The following is a 6,922-nucleotide window of genomic DNA, read 5'->3' as shown; positions in this document are numbered from 1 at the left end:
GAGCACGCCAGGCACTTCTGTCTTCCACTGCCTCCCGAAGTTTGGTCAGACTCATGTTTGTAGCTTCGAAGACACTATCCAACCATCTTGTCCTCTGTCGTCCCCTTCTCCTTGTGCCCTCCATCTTTCCCAACATCAGGGTCTTTTCCAGGGAGCCTTCTCTTCTCATGAGGTGGCCAAAGTATTGGAGCCTCAGCTTCACGATCTGTCCTTCCAGTGAGCACTCAGGGCTGATTTCCTTAAGAATGGATCGGTTTGTTCTTCTTGCAGTCCATGGGACTCTCAAGAGTCTCCTCCAGCACCATAATTCAAAAGAATCAATTCTTCGGCGATCTGCCTTCTTTATGGTCCAGCTCTCACTTCCATACATCACTACTGGGAAGACCATAGCTTTTACTATACGGACCTTTTTACATGAGTAGAATGTGCTTTTATTTAAAATGCATCTCTGGGTTATTTGTGGGGCATAGGAATTATTTTTTTTCAAAATATAGTCCTGCCCACCACATGGCCTGAGGGACGGTGGACTGGCCCCCTGCTGAAAAAGGTTGGTGACCCCTGCTCTAAAATGAAGCAGAGCTTCTTGATAATAAAAAGTAGCAACTCTCACTGAGCTCAACAGGGCTTGCACCCAACTCAGAAGTGCTTAAGATTGCTTTGTTGTTTAGTCGTTTAGTCGTGTCCGACTCTTTGTGACCCCACAGACCAGAGCACGCCACTGTCTCCCGCAGTTTGGTCAAACTCATGCTGGTAGCTTCGAGAACACTGTCCAACCATCTCGTCCTCTGTCATCCCCTTCTTGTGCCCTCAGTCTTTCCCAGCATCAGCGTCTTTTCCAGGGAGTCTTCTCTTCTCATGAGGTGGCCAAAGTATTGGAGCCTCAGCTTCAGAATCTGTCCTTCCAGTGAGCACTCGGGGCTGATTTCCTTCATTGGAAACAGCAAAGGGTGACATCTAAACTGCTCTAGGCCCCCTGGACCATATACCTGTTCTACTGCTTTTGCCTTTGCAACCTTTATTGTTCTGTCCTAGTCTCCCACATATACATTAAGCAGCAGCAGGATACAGATTTCACTTTTAAAATATGTTGGTCATGCTGTGCAGCACAGCACCCGCTAAATATTAACTGTGCCCCCCCACCCCCTTCTTCTTTTCTGTCACGCCGATGACACTGTGGGGAAATGAAGATGGTCGTCCTGTCAGCCTGTGCTTTGCCCACATGTTTCAGCCACAGAAAAAGGCAGTGTGGGACAGGAGAGGAGTGGCTGAAGGGCAGAGCCTACCCCTGGATACATTTCATCAAGCTCCACTCACTGGTGTGGATAGCGAGCAGTGGAATAGCCATGAATTGCCTTGAGTAAAAACCACCACACTAGGTGGAAGTGAGTCAACTATGTATACAGAGAAATCGAACCACACCATACATATACAGCACATAGCTTCCCATGAAGAGTTCTGGGAAGTGTAGTTCACTCCTCACAAAGTTATAATTTCCAGAATGCTAAACAAATTATAGCTTCCAGGATTCTTTTCAGTTAAGGCAATGTGCTTGTTATTTACCATGTGGCTGGATGAAACATTATTACTATATAGTGGTACCTTGGTTCTCAAACTTAACTTGTTTCAGAATTCCATTCCAAAACCAAAGCGTTCCAAAACCAAGGCACACTTCCCCATAGAAAGTAATGCAAAATGGATTAATCCACTCCAGACTTTTAAAAACAACCCCTAAAACAGTAATTTAACATGAATTTTACTATCTAACGAGACCACTGATCCATAAAATGAAAGCAATAAACAATGTACTGCAGTCACACAATCAATCAGTAGCTGAACTGGGTTCCACACAGTCACAAAAACAGAACAAAAAGAGGAGCAAAAAAACCTCTGCAAAATAGCAGAAACAGACAGACCTCAGCGTAAGACTCAAAATGGAATTGTAACACTTAAAACGGAGCACATTCAGCTTCTGAAAGAAGTTCATAAACCGGAGCTTCCAGGTTTGCAGTGTTTGGGTTCCAAGTTGTTTGAGTACCAAGGCATTTGAGAACCAAGGTACCACTGCATCTAGTGAGATGGCGTACAGCTGTTTAGTCAAATAATGCTACATTGGATGGTCACAACATGTTTTGACTGAAAGCAGCTAGCCTAGAATCTAGGGTCTAGCAGAGGCATAGAATGACTGAGGTTCACACCCATCACCCCAAAGCAACCCTACAGACCTAACTATCCAACTCCACCACCTCAGGTTACACACTGGTCTCCTACCCTACTCTGTCTTTTGCCAATTTACCGTATTTTTTGCTCTATAAGACTCACTTTTCCCCTCCTAAAAAGTAAGGAGAAATGTGTGTGCATCTTATGGAGCGAATGCAGGCTGCAAAGCTATCCCAGAAGCCAGAACAGCAAGAGGGATTGCTGCTTTCACTGCGCAGCGATCCCTCTTGCTGTTCTGGCTTCTGAGATTCAGAATATTTTTTTTCTTGTTTTCCTCCTCCAAAAACTAGGTGCGTCTTGTGGTCTGGTGCGTCTTATAGAGTGAAAAATACGGTAATTTCTGACTTAACTCTTGATCTGATGTAAGGTATCACTGATGGGAGCTCTTTTACATGGCAGCCACTATCAACTCACAAAACAGGACACCTATTTAGTTCACATTCCAAACTTCAGAGGTATTTAAAGCATTTACACAGTGCTTTTTTTCTAAAAAAATGTTTAGGGGTACTCTCATTCCGTCTGAGACTCAGGAAACATTGTGAAATGAAATTAGGCCACCATCAGGGGTAGCAACGGAACTGACGATTCACCGTGCTAGAGAAGAAACTAAACATTTTAATTTTTTTAGTTTCTTCTCCCATTAGATTCACAAAATGTTTAGGGGTATGTGTACCCCTGTGTCTCCCTAGAAAAATAGTGCTGCATTGATATATACAGCATTTCAAAAGTGGTATACAAAAAAGTGCAGTGAAACAGACTCAAAGATTAATACAGTATAATAGAATTCCCTGTGGGTGCTACTACAGTCGTCCCTTGGAAGTCAATCAACTTCCAAAATGTTTGGAAACCAAAGTGTGGCTTCTGACTGACTGCAGAAAGCTCCTGCAGCCAATCGGAAGGCACGGAAGAAGCCCCATTGGATGTTTGGGTTCCAAAGAACGTTTACAAACCGGAACAGTCACTGTTCCAAAATGTTCGAATACCAAGGCATTTGGGATCCAAGATATGACTGTATTGGTATATAAAGCCCTCAACAGCTTGAGACCAGTTCACTTGAAAGATTGCCTCAGACCATAACAGTATGTGCCAATTCAACCACTTCAATCTGGGGAACCGGCGCTTTTACAATTGCCACATAGTGTTCGTTCCATGTTTGCAACAAATCAGTTCTCCAGAGTGACATCACTTACACCGGAGTATTATAGGCAGGTGCCGTCACTATATTGTTTTGGCGCCTGCTAAAAACTTTGTTTAGGCAAGCTATCCAGACACGCAATTTTGACATGTATACTAACATGTAACTTTTTTTGGTATGTACAGTTTGAAAATTACTGATTTTACTTAGATTTTGGAGAAAAGTAGAGCAACTTGTTTTTAATGTCTGATTTCATCAGTACTGTATTTTTAATGTGTGTTTCATATTCCTTTAATGTAAACAGCTTAGAGGTTTTGATGATTAAGTAGTATATAAATCCTGTTAAGTAAAATAAAATAAACGGCCAGGTAAACCCAGCCATGCTAAACATCCTAAAAAATCTGGGCAAATAAAAATCTTCACTGGGAATAAAACAGTTGACAGACTGTACCAGGCAAGCATCCTTGGGCAGCATGTTCCAAAGGCAGGACACCACAGACCATAAGCTACTAAAGTCAAAGTGTCTCAAGGGGGAAACTGTATTGGTAGCTCTCTGAAGTCTTCAGTGACATTAATATTGATTTAGAGCCAAGCATGACAGACAATCTCATGTTGGCCAAGTACTTGTCCTCCTGTGGCACCACAGCTGCCCTTCCTGCATCATTACCTCTGCATAGCAAATGCTCTCACCACAGCTCTAAGAGCCAAGGATGACTAAATTATAATTGCATTTTCAACATCTACACTACTTATTCCTGTCAGGAGTATTTACAAGGGTATTGACCAAAGCATGACAGCAGTTATTGAGGGATGCTAATAATCTGCAGAAGACGGAAGTGTTCTCTTCCATAACTGGGGAGGTGCTCAAACACCCTAAGAACGTGTGTACATGAGGTACCACCACATTATGCCACCCTGTTTACTCATAGTTTCCATCAGCTTATTATGAACACAATGCTGGAATGGATTCAATGAGAACCTAATAGCTATTGTTATTCTTAGTACCTTCTATTAATTGGTCAAATCTCTTGGTGAATCCAGCTCAATTATTGGCAAGATTGTATCTGGTACCAGGCAGCACAACAGTAGAAGTGTGCACTGCCCAATTTTTTCTATCCAAGTTCCTAAGCTATGAAAAAAATCCACCTGGGGTACAATTCAAGCACCTGACTGGGAGCACAAGGTTGAACAGCATGTCAGAGCCACTGCCGCATTCAAAGACCCAGCAAGCTGATCAGGCGCCTGGGGTGTGCCCTGTGCCCAGGCGCGGGGCCAGCCGCCCACGGGGCGAGGCGGGGCAGGATGTTCCGCGGGGCCTCCGAGGAGCCTGCCTGCCTTCTCCCACTCAGATGCGCTACAGCTGAGGGGAAGGCGGCGGGTGAACCGTTTGTGGCAGCGTGGAGCCTGCAGACCCCCAAGCTACCGTGTCACTCCCAGGAGAGACGCGTGGCTTAGGTGCGCTGCAGGCCCTGTGGTGAGTGCTGCCCATTTTGTCACCCCCCTCAGTGGTGACACCTGGGGCAACCCACCCCCACTGCCCCCCTTCAAAGACCCACCACTCAACACTGGGCACGATGGAAGGTCGGGGAAGAGTAATTGTGCTGATTTTCATTGCACCACTTCCAGGCTGGCACAGCAGACAAGCACATCACTGGTAGCTGGACCAGCTGAGAATGCAGTGGATCTCTGGCTGGCTTAACTCCACACCCTCACTGCCTCCTTTCCCAAATACTCTGTTCTGCAGGTGGAGACGACACACCTCTGGAGCATCCAAACCCCTTCCAGCAACCCAGCGGGATTGGGATTGCTCTGTCCATCTGCAGTCCTAAAGTCACATACTAGAGTGTAAGTTCCATTGAAGTCTTTTGATTAAAGAAGCCAAGGAACATAATGTAAATAAAGCAAAGAACAAAGCAACCCATGCCATACATTAATTTCACTGGATGCCTTCACATTCAGACTCCGTGTTCTGTTCTCCCCGTAATGGGCACCACATACTCATTTCTTATTTCTGGATTTCTTCTGCCTTTTTACATCTCCTTTCTCAATACTCCGCTGTTGATATCTGAAAAACTTCCTACCCCTCCAGCTCATACATCATGACTACTATTCTGCCAGCGATATTAACTCCTGTAATTCTTGATCAGCAACCACCAGTTTAATAAACTTTCAAATTCTCCAATGTGTTTCCATGATATTCAGGAAAGAAATCCTTACTACTGGAAGTGCATGGTGATTTATATGGTCTCTTAAAGGGCAATTTCAGTCACCTGCTTTATCGCAAATTCATTGTTGCCATTATAGGACAACAGGCAACACTCAGTCCACAAAGGCCAGTGTTCTGTGTAGAGGCCAGTGTAGTGAAGCCCAATTGTGTAGATTGCTGACCCACAATCAAACAGTTGCAGTGGGAACAAAACAGACTTTGCTGAGGGTTATTTTGCTCCTTACATGGAAACTGTCTTGGTCTATTGATAAAAATTAACCTATGCACATGTTCATGACCTAATGAAGGCCTCATAAATCATGGCAGTTCATCTTATTCTTATCAAATCATCAAGTGGCAAGTTGAACCATCGTCAAAATGCACACCACCCACATTTAGGGCAGAATGCCAGGACTGACCGCTCACCTCTAGTGTGATCTGTGCCAACACAAAATCTGGATTCATACTGATGAAGCTTTTCACGACCAACATAAAGAAGTCAAAACAGATGCCATCATCAGTTACTTTCTTCATAGTACTGGAAGTGCAACTATTTCTGCAGTCTTTAGGGAAAAATCAGTGTACAGATAAAATGTTCAAAGGCAGTATTTCACTAAATAGTTGCACTAGTACAAGGATTACCACTAGTGGAATGGGAACCCCGCCCTGCTGTCCCCATATCTGCTCTGGGAGTTTGGTAAAACCCCCAGAACAGATTCAGGGGGTGAGTGGGGTGAGGAGAGGGGGAGATCATTCCATTGCACAAGCAGTAATCCTTGTAGTGACAGAACATTTTGCTTTGTTGAATAGACCCCAATGTTATTACCCAATGAAGAACAGTACAATCAATGTGAGCTGTCCATGACTAAACTTAATGCCCAACTGTGACTAGCTCTCCCACCTAAATCTCCTCCAAAGTTTTGCAATATATTTGGGGAAAACAGGAAGCAATTCACCTGCTAGTTTAACCAACATTATAGAAAACCCCTTACTTTACCTATACAGTAGCTGCTAGCTGCCACAAAGTGTCTCAAAGGGGATTCTTCCACAACCACAAATTCTTCCACAACCACAAAGCCTTAAAAAGCACCCAGTCCAAAAGACCTGATGATTTAACCAGAGGGGTTCCACAGTCCTCCAGAATTCATCATTTGGAAATCACTGCAAATTTACCAGTATGCACATATTTAGGGTTGTTCTAGCAACTTATGTCACCATAAAAAGCTTGAGACACAAAATGGATAAAAGCAGGGACCTGGATTCACCTCTAGTCAATTCCAATAAGCAAAAAAGTCTGGATGACAGACCCAGTTCCATTCCACAACTGCATAAACTGAGAAACCAGTAGATGTGAACAAGCAAAG

This window comes from Podarcis erhardii (genome assembly GCF_964252035.2).
Source record: "Podarcis erhardii genome assembly, chromosome: 6".
Taxonomy (NCBI): domain Eukaryota; kingdom Metazoa; phylum Chordata; class Lepidosauria; order Squamata; family Lacertidae; genus Podarcis; species Podarcis erhardii.
This window is presented reverse-complemented; position numbering follows the sequence as displayed.